Below are 22,203 nucleotides of genomic sequence, written 5' to 3'. Positions count from 1 at the left end.
GGCTCCCTCTGAGTCCTCAGGTCACAGGGAAAGAGCTGTGGGACGGGGTGTTTCCCTCACCGCCTGAGGTCATCCTGCGACCACAGGGATGCGCACGGCGTGAACGTGCTGCCCGGGGGAAGCTGTGAGCACCCAGTGAGCGGCCGCCCAGGACAGTGGTGCACAAGTCCCCGATCCTGTGTGAAATGCGCCGCACACAGATGAGAGAGCTGTTGTACTCTTAAAAACTGGTCCTCTTTGATTTCTTTGCACATTTGCTTCTGTTTCAAAATCTGAAGGTATAAAATAATATACTTTGAAAAACTTCCCTCCCAGCCATGTGGCGCCAATTTCGGTTTCCTCTGAACCCTGCATGTGTGCGCACTGGAGGGAGCGACGGGGGTTCCGTCCTGGGGTGAGGACTGGGACTGCATCCCCACCCTCCTTTTCTTTTATTTTTTAAATTTAATAAATCTTTATTGTTCAGATTATTACAATTGTTCCTCTTTTTCCCCCCATAGCTCCCCTCCACCTGGTTCCTATCCCACCCTCTGCCCTTACCCCCCGACACGGTCCTCATCCATAAGTGTACGCTTTTTGTTCAGTCTCTTCCCGCACCCCCCACACCCTTTTCCATCGAGAATTGTCAGTCCACTCCCTTTCTATGCCCCTGATTCTATTATATTCACCAGTTTATTCTGTTCCTCAGATTTTTTATTCCCTTGGTTTTTAGATTCACTTGTTGATAGATACATATTTGTTGTTCATAATTTTTATCTTTATCTTTTTCTTCTTCTTCTTCCTCTTCTTAAAGAATACCTTTCAGCATTTCATATAATACTGGTTTGGTGGTGATGAACTCCTTTAGCTTTGTCTTATCTGTGAAGCTCTTTATCTGACCTTTCATTCTGAATGATAGCTTTGCTGGGTAGAGTAATCTTGGTTGTAGGTTCTTGCTATTCATCACTTTGAATATTTCTTGCCACTCCCATCTAGCCTGCATAGTTTCTGTTGAAAAATCAGCTGACAATCGTATGGGTACTCCCTTGTAGGTAACTAACTGTTTTTCTCTTGCTGCTTGTAAGATTCTCTCTTTGTCTTTTGCTCTTGGCATTTTAATTATGATGTGTCTTGGTGTGGTCCTCTTTGGATTCCTTTTGTTTGAGGTTCTATGTGCTTCCTGGACTTGTAAGTCTATTTCTTTCACCAGGTGGGGGAAGTTTTCTGTCATTATTTCTTCAACTAGGTTTTCAGTATCTTGCTCTCTCTCTTCTTCTGGCAACCCCATAATTCTGATGTTGGTATGCTTGAAGTTGTCCCAGAGGCTTCTTACACTATCTTCAACTTTTTGGATTCTTTTCTCTTTTTGCTTTTCCAGAGGAGTGTTTTTTGCTTCTTGGTATTCCAAATCTTTGACGTGGTTCTTGCAATCCTCTGGTCTGCTTTTAGGTCTCTGTATAATATTTTTTATTTCAGTCAGTATATGCTTAATTTCTAGTTGATCCTTTTTCATATCCTCGAGGGTCTCGTTAAATTTATCAGCCTTTTCTAGAAAATTCTTGAAAAACCTTATAACCGTGGTTTTGAACTCTATATCCATTCTTTTGCTTTCCTCCATTTCCTTCATTTGTGGCCTGCCTCTTTTTTTATTTTTTAAATATATTTTATTGATTTTTTACAGAGAGGAAGGGAGAGGGATAGAGAGCTAGAAACATCGATGAGAGAGAAACATCGATCAGCTGCCTCCTGCACACCCCCCACTGGGGATGTGCCCGCAGCCAAGGTACATGCCCTTGACCAGAATCGAACCCGGGACCCCTCAGTCCGCAGGCCGACGCTCTATCCACCGAGCCAAACCAGTTTCGGCTGGCCTGCCTCTTTGTCTCCGCATTTTGGCTGCTTCCCTGAGTTGATGGAGTTGCTTTGTGTGCTAGGTGTCCTATAGGGCCCAGTAGCTCAGCCTCCCCAGTTACCTGAGATGGACACTCTTGGTGCACCCCTTTGTGGGCTGTGTGTACAGTCTTGTTGTAGTTAAGCCTTGATTGTTGTTGGTATCACTGGGGGGAGTTGACCTTCAGGCCAATTGGCTGTGAGGATCATCAGTGTCTCCGCAGGAAGGGCTTCTGTGCTCAGCTTGGATGGGGCCGAGTCTCGGGGTGGAGCAGACAGCCTTGGTTTCCTGTCAGCCCCGCCCTACGAGGGCCCTGTGTCTCCGTGTCCCGCGGCAATGGCTGCACGCACCTCTGAGAGAATGCTGCTCTCGAGTTTCACCCGCTGCCAGACAGTCCAGTTTCTCCCCGAGTGAGTGTGGTACCCAAAGTCTCACCCGGAGGTGGATTTCAGTGCAGTTGGGAGGTTTTGTTTCCCTCCCGAACGAGAAAGCTAGCTGCGCATTTGCTGCCCGCCCTCTCCGCGCCGCAAGTAAGCCAGCCGCGTATTCAGCCGCCCGCCCTTTCCGCGTGCGCGGGTCTCCGCACCTCTGTCCTCACAGCTCCTCTGAGTCTGTGTCCTTTCCTCTTTCCTTCTAGTTGTAGAATTTCCACTCAGCCAGCTTTCTGGTGGTTCTGGACGATGTCCGCTCTGTCTTCCAGTTGCAGTTTTAAAATTGTTGTGCGAGGCCGCAGTATAGGTGTTTACCTTATGCCGCCATCTTGGTTTCTCTCCCCACCCTCCTTTTCTTTAAAAACATGGTGACAACATGCATGTTGGATATCTTCACATATCAGTGTCTCGAGAACATATTTTATACAGCCACACAATCTTTTATTGCACGAATGTATCATACTTATTTAACTAAGGATATTTAGGTTGTTTAAATTTTTAAGTTTCAATTTACTAGGTTGAAATAAAAATGTATTCAATTAATTTATATTAATAAATACTTAACAGCAGATGCCATGTATCAAGCTCTACATTAGGCCTTGATTATAAAACCTGCAGCCAGACAGAAAAGCCCCTGCCTTTATGAAGTTAATTCCAGTCTCACCCGTCCGTGCCCCCAGGGCACAAGGCGGGGTGTCAGGACAGCCTTTGCCACCTTTTTGCCCCACGTGGAACTTGGCCGTGAGCAGCGGGCTCCTAACCCGAGGACCCGGTGCCAAAGGAAACCTGCGCGAGTGCAGGAACAGCCCTCTCCCGCGGCGGCGCCACTCGCTGCGTGCCATGGGGCTTTTCTGCTTTTGCTGGTCAATGTGGCACTTCCGTAGGCACAGCCGTACGGAGGGGGGCGCGAGCTCCTCACAGGGCAAGACAAGGGTGTGTGCCTGACTGCTCCGGCCCCCACGGTGCCCACGTCCCTGCTGAGAGGCGCCAGCAGAGGAGGTGGCACTGCTTCCTGTGCGAAGGGAGGGCAGTGGGCGGTGGGCAGCTTAGAGCCAGTCCGGGGGCCTCAGGGGTGTGGGAGGCAAGGCCGCTGGGCCTGGGCTCCGGCCCGACCTGTGCTGCTGTGCCGTTGGACTTCACTCACAAAGCGCACACGGGAAAAGAAAATCCCTAAGAATGTCAAGACTGTGCAAAGGTGATTGAAAACCCAATACAGTGTCTCCTTCTAAGCACGGGCCGTGCGCCTGCCCTGGTGGCCCCTGAAGCGCACCGGCCGCTACCAGGAGGAAGGGTCACAAAGAGCATGCGCACTGTGACTAACAAACGCGGAGAGATGCCCTGCACGCAGCTGGGCACTTTGTGCAAAGACAGGCTCAGGGAGTGGCCTGTGGGGTCCCAGGCCTTCTAGCCTCAGAGCGGGCCCTTGTAAGGAGGCGCGCTGCCCCTGCGGCCTCTCTGAAGGGGGGACAGGCTGAGGATCGCCCGGGTGAGCCTGTGGGGCGCCCTGTCCTCTGCCCGGGGCGTCTCCGGGGACTCCTCTGGCGACACACACGCACGAGGAGCTGGACGCTACCTTTCCGCCGGTGCGGCCCTGTCTGCAGAGCAGGTGTGTGTCTAATGTGTCTGCATATTCCATGAAGACTCAGTGACCCACAGACTGAAAGGCGTTCTGATTGCTGTCCACTCAGCCAGCGTGGCATCGATGGGCTGGGGCTGCGCACACGTGTGGGCCGAGCCAGGAGAGCCAGGCGGCTCTTCAGGCCGCTGTCCTCATGCCGGTGACAGTGCAGAGGAGGGACAGGGACGGCATCAGCCAACGACGCCTGCCAGAGGGTGAAGTTTCTCGTTACTGTCCTAAAATTTACCGATACTTTCATCTTTCCTGAAGAAAAGCACTCAGGGTCTTGAGGAGAGGCGGGACCCCGAACCACAGCCTGGACTGAGGCTGAGGTAACCGCAGGCCTCCCTCCGCAATGCCCCCCTCACCAAAAAAGACCAGGCCTCGCTCAGCAGGCGCGACTACAAGCGGCTTCGGAAAGGAGCCAATGAGGCCACCCAAACCCTCCCAGAGGCGCCTCTGAGCTCCTTGTGGGGCTGCAGACGCAGAGCCCGGGATCCTGCCCCTCCCGCTGCTGTGTGAGGACCAGAATGTGCGCGCTCCAAGCAGGCACTGGGGTGGCCTGTGGGGTCCCCAGGCCTGTCCTCGCCTGCTCTGTCACCATCAAAGAAGGCTCCCAGCTGAGCAGCGATCGCGTCCGCCCAGCAGTCCATTGGAAGGCTCTTGGGCGAATCCGGTGGCCTCTGCCGTGCTCCCGCTCCCCGGGGGATGTGCTTCATGTTGTCTGTGTTCGCATGTAGGGCTTCCAGCGGCCGCCTATTGTAGTAGTAAATCTGGGTTTTATATTAAAAAAAAGAAGAAAAGCACTCAGCTTGTTGTGAATTGGGCACTTAGGCTTTTTTATTTCTTTCTTTTATTTTTAGTTTTTTTTTAAATTCTTATTTTTAAAATAAATCTTTATTGTTCAGATTATTACAATTGTAACTCTTTTTCCCCCCATAGCTCCTCTCCACTCAGTTGCCACCCCTCCCTCTGCCCTTACCTCCCCACAACTGTCCTCATCCATAGGCGTATGATTTTTGTCCAGTCTCTTCCTGCACCCCCCACACCCCTTTCCCCCTGAGAATTGTCAGTCCACTCCCTTTCTATGTCCCTGATTCTATTCTATTCACCAGTTTATTCTGTTCCTCAGATTTTTTATTCACTTGATTTTTAGATTCACTTGTTGATAGATATGTATTTGTTGTTCATAATTTTTATCTTTACCTTTTTCTTCTTCTTCCTCTTCTTAAAGAATACCTTTCAGCATTTCATATATACTGGTTTGGTGGTGATGAACTTCTTTAGCTTTTTCTTATCTGTGAAGCTCTTTATCTGCCCTTCAATTCTGAATGATAGCTTTGCTGGGTAGAGTAATCTTGGTTGTAGTTTCTTGCTATTCATCACTTTGAATATTTCTTGCCACTCCCTTCTGTCCTGCATAGTTTCTGTTGAGAAATCAGCTGACAGTCTTATGGGTGCTCCCTTGTAGGTAAATAACTGTTTTTCTCTTGCTGCTTTTAAGATTCTCTCTTTGTCTTTTGCTCTTGGCATTTTAATTATGATGTGTCTTGGTGTGGTCCTCTTTGGATTCCTTTTGTTTGGGGTTCTCTGTGCTTCCTGGACTTGTAAGTCTATTTCTTTCACTAGGTGGGGGAAGTTTTCGGTCAGTATTTCTTCAAATAAGTTTTCAGTATTTTGCTCTCTCTCTTCTTCTGGCACCCCCATAATTAGGATGTTGGTACTCTTGAAGTTGTCCCAGAGGCTTCTTACACTATCTTCATATTTTTGGATTCTTTTTTTGCTTTTGCTTTTCTGGTTGGGTGTTTTTTGCTTCTTTGTATTTCAAATCTTTGACTTGATTCTTGCGATCCTCTAGTGTGCTGTTGGATCTCTGTATATTATTTTTTATTTCAGTCAGTGTATGCTTAATTTCTAGTTAGTCCTTTTTCATATCCTCGAGGGTCTCACTAAATTTATCAGCGGTTTCTAGAAAATTCTTGAAAAACCTTATAACCATGGTTTTGAACTCTATATCCAGTCATTTGCTTTCTTCCATTTCTTTCATTTGTGACCTGTTTCTTTGTCTCCACATTTTGGCTGCTTCCCTGTGTTGATAGAGTGGCTTTGTGTGCTAGGTGTCCTATAGGGCCCAGTGGCTCAGCCTCCCCAGTTACCTGAGGTGGACACTCTTGGTGCACCCCTTTGTGGGCTGTGTGCACAGTCTTGTTGTAGTTAAGTCTTGATTGTTGGTATCACTGGGAGGAATTGACCTCCAGGTCAATTGGCTGTGAGGATCAGCTGTGTCTACGATGGGAGAACTTCTGTGCTGGAGACACCCTTATGAGGCAAGACTTGCTTTAGTGGTGTTTTGGTGCTCACTGAGTCTGCCCCCTGAGTGTGTCCCTTATGGATCTGAGGAGTTGTAATCTGGATGGTCCCACTCTGACTCCTGGGTACACTGGCTCTTGGATCTCCAAGGAGGTGCAAATTTAGCCTCTGCCTGAGGTCACCCAGCAGGAGCTACGGAGAGATCTGCAGATTCCTCTTCTTTGTTTGGGTTTTGGAGGTGCCCAGATGAGGCCAAGCTGTGAAGCAATGCAAGCTGCTGTGGGGCCTTGGGCCTTCTTTTGGATGTTCTGGGTCTCACTGACTCAGCTGCAGTTTGTTAGGTAAGTTTAGATTTCAAAGGACCAGGCCATTCCTATGCAAAAGCCTCTGCACACAGCTTGACTGGAGCGGGGTCTCAGGGTGAGCCAACAGCAATGGCTTCCCATCAGCCCTGCCCTAAGAGGCCCCCAGGTCCCAGTGTGCCTCAGTAATCGCTGCAGGCACCTCTGAGAGAAAGCCTCCCTCGTGTTTTGCCCGCTGCTAGACAGTCCAGTTTCTCCCTGTATGAGTCTGGGTCCCCAGAGTCTCACCCGGAACTGGAGTTCAGAGCAGTTGGGAGCTTGTGTCTCCCTGCTGGTTGAAAAAGCCAGCCACATGCTCAGTTGCCAGCCCTGTCCGCGCATGTGCCTCCGTACCTCTGCCTTCTGCAGCTCCTCTGAGTCTCAGTGTGCTTTTCTCTTCCCTTCTAGTTGTAGAATTTCCACTCAGCCAGCCTTCCTGTGGTTCTGGACAATGTCCATTTTGTCTTTTAGTTGTAGTTTTGAAGTGGTTGTGTGAGGTGGCAAGTTCAGGTGTTTACCTATGCCGCCATATTGGTTTTCTCCTCTTTATTTCTTTTCGAAATGGGAACGAATTGCTCCGATTTTGACCGAAGTGCTGATGGTGGGGTGGAACAGGTAGTGCCAGCCTCTGAGCCCGCGGCCAGCTCAGCAGAAAGAAGCCTTCCTCCGTCAGGCTCTGGAAGCAGTGCGGGTGCTGGACGTGGTCCCCTCACTGTAGGCTGGTGCAAGAATACAGCCTCCTTCCCATCGTTCCCGCTCTCCCCCGCCTTCTCCAGGTCCCCGGCACCTTCCCTTCTCATCAACATCCCCACAGGATCTTTTTGTTGTCAATCCTCACATGAGCATATTTTTTCCATTGCTTGTGGGAGGGAGGGAGGGAGGGAGGAAGAGAGATGGCAGGGGACAGGGGTGGGGAGAAAATGCACAACCAGGTACGTGCCCTTGACCAGGAATCAAACCTGAGACCCTTCGGTGGGTCCAATGCTCTAACCACTGAGGGCATCCCAGTCCCCTCCCGTCAGGGCCAGGAAGTGCTCTGGTCTGCCTGCGGCTGACTGCCCTCTGCTTTCCCACCAAGAACTGGTCACCAAAAGCCTTTCCAGGAGGAGGAAAAGGCAGAGGCAACAAGTACAAAAGCGGGCACCCCATCACTGGTCCCACAGACAAATCCTTTCTTGTTGTGCTCACTGCACACTCTGCACACTCACTGCTCACTGCCATGCTCACTGCACACTCACTGCTCACTGCCACACTCACTGCCATGCTCACTGCATACTCACTGCTCACTGCCATGCTCACTGCACACTCACTGCTCACTGCCATTCTCGCTGCCACACTCACTGCATACTCACTGCTCACTGCCATGCTCACTGCTCACTCACTGCACAGTCACTGCTCACTCACTGCTCACTGCCATGCTCACTGCACACTCACTGCTCACTGCCACACTCACTGCTCACTCACTGCACACTCACTGCTCACTGCCATGCTCACTGCACACTCACTGCTCACTGCCACGCTCACTGCTCACTCACTGCACACTCACTGCTTACTGCCACACTCACTGCTCACTCTGCACACTCACTGCTCACTACACACTCACTGCCATGCTCACTGCACACTCACTGCTCACTACACACTCACTGCTCACTGCCACGCTCACTGCCACGCTCACTGCACACTCACTGCTCACTCACTTCTCACTGCCATGTTCACTGCACACTCAGTGCACACTCACTACCATGCTCGTTGCAACTCACTGTTGCGCTAGCTGCACACTTTCTGCCATGTTCACCGCACACTCAGTGCACACTCACTGCTGCACTCACCGCATGCTCATGCCCTGATTACCTCTTTCCTCCACTGTTTGCCTGAACTAACACTGGGAGAAGGAGGCCCAGGTGCCATTCTGCCCCAGTGCAGTCCTGGGTGGCACTGCTGGGGGCCGGTTACTAAGTAACTGCTCAGACCACAGGGAAACGCTGTGGTGGCCACTTTGGAACCGAAGCTGTCTTGTTGCCCATCATTTGGGAGCCTGGCAATTAAAGTTTCCTCCTTCCTTCCTTCCTTCTTCCTGGTCACCCCTAACTGCCCTCTCCTGCAGGGTTGATCGTCTCCAACTGCCCTCCCTTGCAGGCCTGGTCCCTCTCAACTGCCCTCCCTTGCAGGCCTGGTCCCTCTCAACTGCCCTCCCTTGCAGGCCTGGTGCCTCCCAATTGCCCTCCCCTGCTGGCCATCTTGTGTGGTGGCCATCTTGTGTCCACATGGGGGCAGGATCTTTGACCACATGGGGGCAGCCATATTGTGTGTTGGAGTGATGGTCAATCTGCATATTACTGTAGAGGGCCCCCTGGGAAGAAACAGGGACATTCTTCAGATTGTTGTTAACTGAGCCCGAGGCATTGGCAGAGTCTTGTCTCGGTTACACGCCCCCCAAGAATGCGGGGGTGTTATCAGTTCCTAACTTACCTTTGTCCAGGTACCGGGAGAGGGGCTTTGAGATGTAAATCCAGTCTAGCACCGGGGAAGAGGGAATGAATAGGACCTGGGCCCTCCCAAGCTCCTTTGATCCTAAGTTTTCTGTTGAAACCCACTTGTATATTGGAAAATAAATAAATGTGCTGTGTGGCTCAGGGCAGTCGTCTGTCTCTCCAGCAGAAGAGGTCAGCGACCCACCCGGGACCCAGCTTGAATCTATTTCTGTGTCGACTCTCTTTATTGCATTGTTTCTCAATCCCCGGCCGCCTCTACCAAGAACCCATTTCATCTCTCTCTGTGCTGGCCACGGAAAAGGGAGATCCCCGCCGCATCAGGCCCCCGCATATTACTCTTTTATTAGATAGGATAGAGGCCTGGTGCAGGGGTGGGGGCCAGCTGGTTTGCCCTGAAAGGTGTCCCGGATCAGGATGGGGGTTCCCTTGGGGCGTGGGGCGGCCCGAGTGAGGGGCCTGTGGTGGTTTGCAGGCCAGCCACGCCCCCCAGTGACCCAAGAGGAGGCCCTGGTATCTGGAATTTATTTACCTTCTACAATTGAAACTTTGTAGCCTGAAGCGGAGCCAAGCCTCCTGCTCGCTCCGTGGCCGGCAGCCATTTCTGTTGGGGTTAATTTACCTTCTATAATTGAAACTTTGTAGCCTGGAGTGGAGGCCTAGGCTGGCCAGGGCAGGTGGAAAGCTTGGCTTCCTCCATTGCCAGGGGCAACCCTGGCCTGCTCTCTCCAGCTCTGTGGCTGCCGCCATTTCTGTTTGGATTTGTTTACCTTCTATAATTGAAACTTTGTAGCTTGAGTGGAGGCTTAGGCCAGCAAGGGCAGGCGGAAAGCTTGGCTTCCTCAGTTGCCTGGGAAACCTTGCTCTCTGTGGCTGTAGCCATCTTGGTTGGGTTTATTTGCATACTCGCTCTGATTGGCTGGCGGGCATGGATGGCAGGCGTGGCTGGTGGGTGTAGTGAAGGTATGGTCAATTTGCATATTACTATTTTATTAGGTAGGATGTTTAAGAAGCTACAAAACAAACAAACCTGGAAAAGCTCCTTAGTTGGGAAAAGTGCTCAATCTCTGAAGGGACCTAAGCTCGCCTTGTCACTAGTGCCACCCAGTGGCCAAACTAAGTCACTGTTCTGCTGCTGAACACAGAGCCAGGGCGGGGGAGAGGGGGCGGGAGGGAACCCAGGTGGAGTCGATGGCAGGGATGCAGAGCTTGGGGGGGGTGCCACAGTCACTTGCCAAGCAGCAGAGCTCACACTTGCTGAACTGTGAATCCATCGCTGAATTCAGGCAGGCCTAGGAGGTTTGTGGCATACCAGCACTGAATGCCAACCAAAGGAGGAAATGCGAATTTGCATTCACGTGGGGTTTTTAGCCTCTTCAAAGTGCTTTCTACCATTGCATTTGTTCCTCACAATAGTATGCGGCATAGAAGATCCAATGGCTTCAGCTTCTTCAGATGACAAAGGCAAGGCCGGAGGGGTGTGAAGAGCCCACAGTCAGTCAGATGAGCATTGTCTGGGCAAGACCCGGAACCCTGGACTTGAGTGACCAGACACATTCTGTTCCTGCTGCAGCTGGGTGTGCGGACATGCAAGCTCGATTTCATATTTAGATGTTTTATTAGGAACCGTGACCTAGGGTTCTCTAAGGTTGCTTTACCATTTCTGTAGCCTGTACTTTGTTTTCTATCCCTTTTTATTATTTGCCCTACCATAACTCTGTTTGGAGAGCTAATTTTTAGCAATAGAGCTAAATTTATGTATCATTTCTTTTTTTCTTATTAATCAAACATTTTAACTTCCTTCAGTCTTCAAGTCGCCACCATGTGTACATGTTGAATAATTCTACCCCAGAGTAAGGAAACTTGATATTTTTAAATGAGTGCTCATAACAAATATATGTATCTTTTTATTTTTTAAAATACATTTTATTAATTTTTTACAGAGAGAAAGGGAGAGAGATAGTTAGAAACATCGATGAGAGAGAAACATCTATCAGCTGCCTCCTGCACACTCCCTACTGGGGATGTGCCTGCAACCAAGGTACATGCCCTTGACCAGAATCGAACCTGGGATCCTTGAGTCCGCAGGCCGATGTTCTATCCACTGAGCCAAACCGGTTAGGGCTGTATCATTTTATTTTTAAACTAGAGGCCCGGTGCACGGAGTGTGCACTGGTGGAGTCCCTCAGCCTGGCCTGCGGGGATGGGCCCAAACCGGCTCTCCAACATCCCCTGAGGGGTCCCAGATTTTGAGAGCGTGCAGGCCAGGCCGAGGGACCCCCACTGCACAATCAGGGCCAGGGAGGGACTGTGGGAGGGCTCCAGGGCGTGTCCGGCCCATCTTGCCCAGTCCCCATTGGCTGGACCCCAGCAGCAAGCTAACTTACTGGTCAGAGCATCTGCCCCTGGTGGTCAGTACACATCATAGCAACTGGTTGAACGGTCGGACACTTAGCATATTAGGCTTTTATTATGTAGGATAATAAAGCCAGAGCATGGGATTATGCTGCTGTCTTTCTGGATTCCAGTTCTTCAATCACGTGACCAGGCCTAAGGACTGTAAAGACCGACACCATGCCTCGGTCATGGGTGTGACCGCCAAGTGCCTGGCTTGTGCCTCACGATGCACATACTTACTGACCGAATGGAAAAAGAAAACCTGTGGCCAACTGAGTTTTCTTCACACTCTGGTGATCCTTCCAGTGGCAGCTGGAGAAGGCGCAATTAACACATACTCACACCTTTTAACACAGTGTCCACACACGGCAGGAAACACCGAATCCTCGTTTTCTCCTTCTGAGAGACTCCTCAGTTGTGTTCTCTTTTTCAGGCACGGGTCCCCATTTGCCTGTAGTTTGGTAATTTCTGGCAAAATAACAAATTCACACAGGATTTACCCAATTCTACTTCCAGGAAATCCTTCTTTAGATAAATCCCTACATGTGGGAAATGGCATATGTGTAGTTATTCAATGGAGCATGGTTTGTAATTGCAAAATATTATAAACATCTTAAGCTCCATCAAAGGGGCTTATTGCTGAGAAACAGCAGCCATCGCATAGCTGAGAGTCCACATGATGACACCCTCCTGCTCACGTGTGTTCATGTGTGCTCACGGTCTCCGTGTCCCCTCCGAGCAGGAAAACACGATGTTCCGCTGTCTTTCTGCTCTTCTCCACCAAAATACACACGCGAAGAAGACTGCCTCTGAATAAACACAACAGACCGAGGTCACCTCACAATAAAAAACTAAGGCATTCTTATCAATTATGTCTTTATACATTAAATTTGGTCTAAATTGATTCTATTCTAAATCCTTTTGAAATAAGGTGATTCTATGTCTAATTTATATTTATTGAGCTCACTCTAAGAAAGATATATCCATCCCCTCTGCCCCCAAAATAAAGGGAAGCCAATATCCTGGAAAAACCTCAGCCTTCTTTTTTTTTTTTTTTTCTCAGCCTTCTTATTCACTAAGATTGAAGTAACTACAAGACAGAAATTGGAGTGTGCGTGACCCAGAGCGGGAATTACTCAGGAGTCCAGCCCAGAGGATGGCGAGCATGCACCTGTTCTAGCTGGGCCTCTGCCCAGCGCCTTTCTCCTCCTCCCTGAGCAGGTCCCCCCTCACTCCCGCCGCGTAAGCCGCCACTTACTTTGTACGCATCCCGCATCCCGCCTGGGCTCCTGGAGTCGGAAGCCACATGACCTCAAACCGCCTAAGGAAGACGGGTGAGGAGCCAAAAGACTCAAGGGCACTTGCTTGGTTCATCCCCCTGCTATTTCCTTTCTTCCTCCTTTCCCCTCCGAGACTTTATCCCCACCCCCGCCCCAGGCTTCACTTGGGTTGGTGTAGGGAGGGGGATGCCCATGGGGCACTGGCTTTAGGAGAGAAAGCACAGGAGGAAGATGAAGGAAGACGCCCCGCTCTGCCCGCTGCCTGTTCGCAGCAACCAGGGACCATGGAGTCCCCAGTCCTTTCTTAGCGCCTGTCCATCTGGCCTCGGTCTCCTTTTTCCCTCCCCTCGCCCATCCTACTTATAATTATCCAGACAAATGGAAGTCTGTTCCAGACACAGCTGGAAATTCTCCACTCTCGTCTCAGTTTCATAACAGGGTGTGGGGCAAGACCACCGAGGCTGGTGCTTGGAGGGCACTTTCTTAAGAGAAGCGAGGGAATAGCGACCGCCTTCCTGGTCACATCTGCTGCGGGGCTTGGCAGTAGTGCTGTCCTGGGGTGAGCACCTGTGCAGGCACCGGAGACGGCACCTGGAGTGTGGGCAGAGGCCTGGCACCTGGAGTGTGGGCAGGGGCCTGGCACCTGGAGTGTGGGCAGGGGCCTGGCACCTGGAGTGTGGGCAGGGGCCTGGCACCTGGAGTGTGGGCAGAGGCCTGGCACCTGGAGTGTGGGCAGGGGCCTGGCACCTGGAGTGTGGGCAGGGGCCTGGCACCTGGAGTGTGGGCAGGGGCCTGGCACCTGGAGTGTGGGCAGGGGCCTGGCACCTGGAGTGTGGGCAGGGGCCTGGCACCTGGAGTGTGGGCAGGGGCCTGGCACCTGGAGTGTGGGCAGGGGCCTGGCACCTGGAGTGTGGGCAGGGGCCTGGCACCTGGAGTGTGGGCAGGGGCCTGGCACCTGGAGTGTGGGCAGGGGCCTGGCACCTGGAGTGTGGGCAGAGGCCTGGTGGGCGGCAGGGGCTGTGCAGAGGGCCTGCCAGGCCTAATGCTGAAGAGGAAGCTGAAGCTTCAACTTGCAACCCTAAAGCTACTTTAAAAAAAAGCCAGAATTTATATTTCTATTTTAAAATGTCCAAGGGACTTTAATAAAGAGGCCCAAAGGCCCAACGATGTCCAGTTTACTGAAAGATCGTCCTGAGGCGGCGTCTGGTGGTCCCTCCATTGCTACAGCCACACGTGACCCTGGCTATTCACACACGCGGTGATTTCTCTAGGGGAGCAGTGAGGGTTTTCTCACCACCAGGTCTCTCCTGACAGGAAATGCAGACCAGAAACAGTCATGGGACGTTTGCCGGGAGGAGAGGGCAGTGGGCGCCCGGCACCGTGGACGGCGAGGTCTCAGCTCCAACAAAGCCAGTGAGCGCGGGTGCTGCCCACGGGAGCGCTCCCCGGCTGCTCCATGCCCGGCCAGTCGACCCAACAGGAATCTCACTCCTGTAGTGGCCCCCGTGGCTTCACCCGCAGCAGCGATGCTGACCCACAGGGCACTCCATGGTGCCCGAGGGGCGCTCCCACGGCTGGCCCCCAGGCTGAGCGGGGGCTTGGCATCCGATAAACAAATGTCCTCATCTTGGCTTATTATGTGTGAGACACTGGCAAGTTATTAAATTCACTGGAGTGCCAGCTTCTCCATTTACAAAATAGAAATAAAAGTATCTGCGTCGGAGAATGCAATAAGGAGAGGATGAGGTAATTCAGCAAAGCAAACTGGTGACAGTAAAGCCATGCTATTATCATGACCCTGTGCTTCACAGGCAGAGGGCTTACGTGTGTGGAGTGTCCTATGAGGGCCCGTGGGAGAAAGCACCCCACTTCACCAACACCAGGTCTTCGACCAGCAGCAGAGACCACCCAGAGTGAGTGGGCTGGGGCAGCCACGTGATAATTCTGTGCAGCGCACTGACAACTCACCTTCCTGTCAGAGATATTTTTGTTTATCTTTGTTTTCCTCAAGGCACACAAATTCCCTTTATTTATTTACTTTTAACGTTATTGTTGAGAATATTACAGATGTCCTCCTTTCCCCCATTGCCCTCCTCCAACAGAATCCTGCACCAGCCCAGGCCTTCACCACCCTACTTATTGTCTGGGTCCATGGGTACTGCATATCCTATATAATAAAATCCTATATAATAAAAGTCTAATATGCAAATCAACCAAACGGCAGAACGACCGGTCACTATGATGCACACTGACCACCAGAGGGCAGATGTTCAACGCAGGAGCTGCCTCAGCCCACAGGCCCCAGGCCAGCGGCGCCCCCCACCCCCATCACCCTGCAGAGGGAGGCGACCGGCAGTGGTGGCAGGGTGATCGGGGGATGGGGCCAGCCGGTGAGTGGGTGCCCCCCACCCCATCTCCCTGCCGGTCACCTCCAACGCGGGTGCCAGTGGGTTCCCCTGATCACCCCACCAGTCACCCCGCAGAAGGAGGTGACTGGTGGTGGCGGTGGGGGGCCGGGCCAGTGAGTGGGTGGTGCCAGGCCAGCCAGGGCGGGTGCCAGCAGCAGCCCCCCCCCCCCCATCACCCCGCTGGTCACCCCACAGATCAGCCTGGATCGCTAGCCAGGCCTAGGGACCCTACCCGTGCATGAATTTCATGCACCAGGCCTCTAATATTCATATAAGTTCATTGCTTAATCTCTTCCCTTTCCCTCTACCCCCTTCCCTCTGAGATTTGTCAGTTTCATGTTTCCATGCCTCTGGTTCTATTTGTTTGTTAGATTCCTTGTTCATTTACATTGATTTTTAGATTCAATTGTTGATAGATATGTATTTATTGCCATTTTAGTGTTCGTATTTTGATCTTTCTTCTCCTTCCTCCTCCTCCTCCCCTTTCTCCTCCTCTTTTTCTTCTACTTCTTCTCCTTCTCCTCTTCTTAAAGAATACCCTTCAACATTTCATGTAATACTAGTTTGGTGGTAATGAACTCCTTCAGCTTTTTCTTGACTGTGAAGCTCTTTATCTGACCTTCAATTCTGAATGATAGCTTTGCTGGGTAGAGTAATCTTGGTTGTAGGTTCTTGCTATTCATCACTTTGTATATTTCTTGCCACTCCCTTGTGGCCTGCATAGTTTCTGTTGAGAAATCAGCTGACAATTGTATGGGTGCTCCCTTGTAGGTAACAGGGGGCTTTTCTCTTGCTGCTTTTAAGATTCTCTGTTTGTCTTTAACCTTTTGGCATTTTAATTATGATGTGTCTTGGTGTGGTCCTCTTTGGGTTCCTCTTATTTGGGACTCTCTGTGCTTCCTCAGACTTGCATGTCTATTTCTTTCACCAGATAAGGGAAGTTTTCTGTCATTATTTCTTTTTTTTTTTTTAACTGTTTAGTTTTTATTTCATAATCATAAACTTAACTCTGTAATCCAGCTAGACTGGGAAGGGGTAAGGAAATTATGGAACCCAATAAACTGGCAAGAGCACAAAGATTATGGAACATTCCAAGCAAATTGGGGTGAAGGGGTGCTCTCCTGAGCTACAGAAGGAATGGTCTGGTGGTAAAGATAAAACACAAGTCAAATTTATTAGAGTTGTCCACAGTCGGCAATGGTGATCTTCTTGCTGGTCTTGCCATTCCTGGACCCAAAGCGCTCCATGGCCGTCACAACATCCACGCCTTCTTTCACCTGGCGAAGACCACATGCTTGCCATCCAACCACTCAGTCTTGGCGGTGCAGATGAAAAACTGGGAGCCGTTGGTGTTGGGCCCAGCATTGGCCATGGACAGGATGCCAGGGCCTGTATGTTTCAGGACGAAGTTTTCGTCCGCAAATTTCTCCCCATAGATGGACTTGCCGCCTGTGCCATTATGGCATGTGAAGTCACCACCCTGGCACATAAATCCCGGAATAATTCTGTGAAAGCAGGAACCTTTATAACCAAATCCTTTCTCCCCAGTGCTCAGAGCACGGAAGTTTTCTGCCGTCTTTGGAACTTTGTCTGCATACAGCTCGAAGGTGACGCGGCCCAAGGGCTCGCCATCGGCGGAGATGTCGAAGTACACGGTAGGGTTCACCATGGCTGGTCACGGGCGGCTTCGGGGTGGCGGCGTCTGCAAAGCCTGTCATTATTTCTTCAAATAGGTTTTTAATTTATCTTCTCCTTCCAGCACTACCACTATGTGAATGTTGGTACACTTGAGGTTGCCCCAGAGGCTCCTTATACTATCTTCATATTTTTGGATTCTTTTTTTTTTTTTCCTTTTTGCAGTTCTGATTGGGTGCTTTTTGCTTCTTTAAATTCCAAATCGCTGATTTGATTCTTGGCATCCTCCACTCTAATGTTGATTCCCTGTAAATTATTCTTCATTTCAGTTAGTGTATCCATCATTTCTAACTGCTCCTTTTTTATGTCATTGACATTCTCACTAAGGTTCTTTAAGAACTCACTAAATTCCTTGAAGTTCTCTTTAAGTTCCTTAAGCATCCTTATACCCTTGTTTTGAATTGTGTATCTGATAGCTTGTTTGCTTCCATTTCATTCAGCTCTTCTGTTCTTTCATTTGTGACATGTTTGTCTTCACATATTGGTTGCTTCCCTGTGTTTGTTTCCATGTATTAGGTAGAGCTGCTATGTCTTCCAGGCTTGGTAGAGTGGCCTTGTGTAGTAGGTGTCCAGTAGGGCTCAGTGGCTGAGCCTCCCCAGTCACCTGAGCTGGGCACTCTAGGTGTGCTCCTGTGTAGGCTGTATGCACTGTCCTGCTGTAGTTGAGCCTTGATTGCTGTTGGCATAATTGGGAGGGATTGACCTCCAGGCCAACTGGCTGTGAGGACCAGCTGTGACTACAGTGGAAGAGCTGTTGTGCAGAAGACACCCCACCCCCTTCCTCTGGAGCAGGACTTGCTTCTGTGGGGCTTTGGTGCTTACTGAGTCAGCTCCTTGAGAACGTCATTCATGTATGTGGTGGGGTTAGGGTTAGGGCCCGCACAAGCTACAGAGCAATCTGCAGATTGCTGCTACTTGTGTTGGGTTTGGAGGTGCCCAGGAGAGGCCAAGCTATGAACCAAGGCAGGTTGCTGCTAGTGCAGGGCCTGGGACCACTTGGCAAGAGGTATGGGACACACTGAGGCCAGCTGCTGCTTATTTAAGAGATTTTAGAAAAGTCTGAAGCCTGAGCCAGGACGGGCTATTCATCTGAAAAAGCCACTGCAAATTGGGTGGGGCGGGGTCTCAGGGAATCACCAGGGCTGGGTGAACAGTGTGGGCCAGGTTGATGGTGACTCCCTGTTGGCATTGTGGCAGGGAGGTCTCAGCAAGGAACAATGGCCTCTGTCAAAACTTTTGTCTGGGAGAAAGCTGCCCCCAGTTCTTGGCCTGATTCCAGACTATTTAGTTCATCCCCATATGTCCCTGGATCCTTCCAAGTTACTGCCCCAGTACTGGAGCTCAGAGGGAGTGAGTCTGAGTAAATCTGTGCACTGGTCCTTTAAGAGGAACTGCCTGGAGCCCTGAGGGAGGAACCAAGATGGTGGCATAGTTAAACAACTAATCTGCTGCCTCACACAACAATTTCAAAAACACAACTAAAAGACAAAAACGTCTACCACCCAGAACCACGGGAAAGCTGGCTGAGTGGAAGATTTACAACTAAGAAGAGAAAGAAGCACAATCACTGAAAAGCTGAGGTACGGAGGCACGCGAATCGGGCCGGCGGCGGGCGGCTGGGTGCGCGGCTTTTCTTCAACCCGCAGAGAGATAAGCTCCTGATCACTCTAAAATCCAGTTTCTGGGGACACTCGGGGGACCCAGGCACCTACGGGGAGAAGCTGGACTCTCGGCCATCAGGTCGGAAAGTGAGAGTGACTTTTTTGCAGTGGTGCGCCCAGCAATCATTGTTTACTGCGCTGGAGCGCGGGGCGCAGGGACTTGGAAACGGGAAAGGCAGAGATGGCTGACGGCAGCCATCGCCGTTGGCCACGCCCTAGCCTAGTGACGCCCTGAGACCCCACCCAGCCCTGAGGCCCCGCCCTGAGGCCCCGCCCCGCACATTCTACAAACCCGCCCCGGCTCCACACAGCGGCTTTTGCATATAAATGGCCTGTTCTGTGGCAGCTTAACCAACTGCAGCTCCAGTCAGACTGCTCCAAAACCGCCCAAGCAAAGGAGGAGAAAACTAGCCCTTGCTGTAGCTCCTGCTGGGGGACACACAGTACACAAGGGTACACCAAGAGTGTCCACCTCAAGTAACTGGGAGGCTGACCCGTTGAACCAATAGGACACCTAGTACACAAAACTACCCTACCAACTTAGGGAAGCAGAGAATATGAGAAGGCAAGGAAACAGATCACAAACCAAAGAAATGGAGGAGAACAAGCGACTGGACATAGAGTTCAAAACCACGGTTATAAGGTTTTTCAAGAATTTCATGGAAAAGGCCGATAAATTCAATGAGGTCCAACTAGAAATTAAACATACACTGACTGAGATAAAAAATATTATACAGAGACCCAAAAGCAGACTAGAGGATCGCAAGAATCAACTCAAAGATTTGGAATACAAAGAGGCCAAGGACACTCTTCCAGAGAAGCATGAAGAGAAGAGAATTCAGAAAGTTGAAGATAGTGTAAGAAGCCTCTGGGACAACTTCAAGAGAACCAACATCAGAATTATAGGGGTACCAGAAGAAGAGAGAGAGCAAGATGCTGAAAACCTATTTGAAGAAATAATGAACGAAAACTTCCCCCACCTGATGAAAGAAGTAGACTTACAAGTCCAGGAAGCGCACAGAACCCCAAACAAAAGGAATCCAAAGAGGACCACACCAAGACACATCATAATTAAAATGCCAAGAGCAAAAGACAAAGAGAGAATCTTACAAGCAGCAAGAGAAAAACAGTTAGTTACCTACAAGGGAGCTCCCATACGATTATCAGCTAATTTCTCAACAGAAACCATGCAGGCCAGACGGGAGTGGCAAGAAATATTCAAAGTGATGAATAGCAGGAACCTACAACCAAGACTACTCTACCCAGCAAAGTTATCATTCAGAATTGAAGGGCAGATAAAGAGCTTCACAGATAAGAAAAAGCTAAAGGAGTTCATCACCACCAAACCAGCATTATATGAAATGCTGAAAGGTATTCTTTAAAAAGAGGAAAAAGAAGAAGAAAGATAAAAATTATGAACAACAAATACATATCTATCAACAAGTGAATCTAAAAGTCAAGTGAATTAAAAATCTGAGGAACAGAATAAACTGGTGAACCTAATAGAATCAGGCATAGAATGGGAGTGGATTGATAATTCTCAGGGGGAAAGGGGTGTCTGTGTGGGAAGTATGGGAAGAGACTGGACAAAAATCATACACCTATGGATAAGGACAGCGGGGGGGGGGGAGGTAAGGGAAGAGGGGGGGGGTAGGAACTGGGTGATGGGGAGATATGTGGGGAAAAAGGAGAAACAATTGTAATCTGAACAATAAAGATTCATTAAAAAGAAAAAAAAGAAAAAGAGGAACTGCCTGGGTCTCCAGCAGCCTCTGCCATTCAGCCACAATCCCCACTGGGTTTTACATCGCAAAGTTATGGGGACTTCTCTTCCCAGCACTGGAACCCTGGGCTGAGGGATTCAGTGTGGGGCTGGGACTCCTTGCTCCTCACAGGGGGCCTCTGCAGCCAAGATATTCCTCCCAATTAAAAACATGCCACACGTGGGTGTCGGACCAGCCCGTCCCTTGCCTCTGCCCCATCCTACATCTCAATGTGCTTCTTTTCTACTTCTCTAGTTGTAGGGTTTCCATTCAGCTGGGTTTCAGGCGATTCTGAATGATGGCTGTTGTGGGTTTAGTTGTAATTTTGATGTGGTTGTGGGAGGATGGGAGGATCGCTTTACCTGCACCTCCACCATGGCCCCTCCTCCTCTTTGGTGATCTTTTATTAAGCTTATAACCAGATAGCAGGCACTGCTATTCCCATTCTTGTAGTGGGAATGCAATGAGCACCACAATCAGGGGCCTGTCTTTGCAGGGCTTAAGTTCTGGTCAGGAAGGCAGATATTAAATAAATAATTCCATAATTATTTTAACTGACACTGAATGATGAATACAATGTGCTGAGTCACCAGCAGGGTGAAGTGTGGGATCTAGTCTGAGGCCTCCCTGACGAGGTGACACTTAAGCTGTTAATGAGGTAAAGATGGCTTGGGGTGAGGAGGCTGAGGGGGACACTTGCAGGCATAAAGAGCCTGGTGTTATTGGAATGGGACTTGGAAGTATGTCAGCGAGTTAAAGGAATGCGACCAGCCAGCACGGCTGGGCATTGGGAGTGAGATTAGCCCCTGTTCTCTTCCTCGGTGTGTGACCTCGGGCAGTTGATTTAAACTTCCTGAGCTGCAGTTCCCTCATCATGGAGTTACTAGCACACAGAAATAGCTGAAAGCATTAGGTGCGAGGTTAGTTTTGCTGTACTTATGCACTAATAAGTTCTTATGTGTCTGTGCTGACTGAAGTGCACTAATACTGAAAGCATCTGCAGGGCTCTGCTGGTCATGCTGGCTCCTGGCATTTCAGAGTGGCAGCTGGGAAGACAGGGCAGGAAGGTTAGGAGACACTGTGGACTCTGATGCTAAAGAGCTTGCTTCCCATCAGCTCGACTTTCCCTTCTGCAGCATCGAAATGGGACGTCCGGGCCCTGGACCTGGCTGACCCACTGTGATAGGGGCATGGTTTCCAGAGAGGCCGTTATGGGGGTTCTCATGCTATTCTGAGCAGAATTTCTATTCTGTTGCCTCAGATTGTTCATTTGACTTCTAGAACATCTATTTGTAAATATTTTCTCATGTTTATACTTTCAGTTCCACACACCCTTTTCTGTAACTCCAAAATGCACAATGCTCTGGAAATCAAAAATTTTGTTTGATTTCAAACTCATTTGGTGGAAAACCTGCCCTGATTTGCATTCATTTTGTGGCAAAATCAGATGCGAAGCTATATATAGGCTTTGTCTACTTCACCTAATGTTAATAATCATGCATTTTTTGTCTGGAGAAACACAACTGTGCTTATTATGGGCATTAGACCTGCATATACATATGAAGTATTGGAGTCTTCAAGCTTCCTGTACTTTCTAATACAAAACTCTGGGAGATGTATCACTTTTACTGTATTATTTGGGCAGTGTGCTATGTGCTTTGAATAAATGTACAATCATTACAGGTAGCTGAATTTGACATAGTGGCAGAGACAATTTTATTGCAGCTAAATGAACAGACTAAATCCCTACCAACCAATTGCATACACATGTTATGCTGCATACGCTTTTCACACTGGTATGATTGTCTATAGATATTCAAATTCCATTTAAATATAATTATACTAGAGGCCCGGTGCACGAAATTTGTGCACTGGTGTGTGTGTGTGTGTCCCTCAGCCCAGGCTGCACCTTCTCCAATCTGGGATCCCTCGAAGGACAT

The 22,203-nt window shown here is 49.9% G+C and overlaps 1 pseudogene; it reads right to left on the bottom strand.

Annotated features, from left to right (window-relative positions):
- Nucleotides 1-16,293: 16,293 nt before the first annotated feature.
- On the bottom strand, nucleotides 16,294-16,849 carry LOC129150460 (peptidyl-prolyl cis-trans isomerase A-like; annotated as a pseudogene).
- Nucleotides 16,850-22,203: the final 5,354 nt, after the last annotated feature.

This window comes from Eptesicus fuscus, chromosome 10 (genome assembly GCF_027574615.1).
Source record: "Eptesicus fuscus isolate TK198812 chromosome 10, DD_ASM_mEF_20220401, whole genome shotgun sequence".
In the NCBI taxonomy this organism is placed as follows: Eukaryota; Metazoa; Chordata; class Mammalia; order Chiroptera; family Vespertilionidae; genus Eptesicus; species Eptesicus fuscus.
The sequence above is the reverse complement of the archived record's forward strand: the minus strand, read 5'-3'. Positions and strand labels throughout refer to the sequence as shown.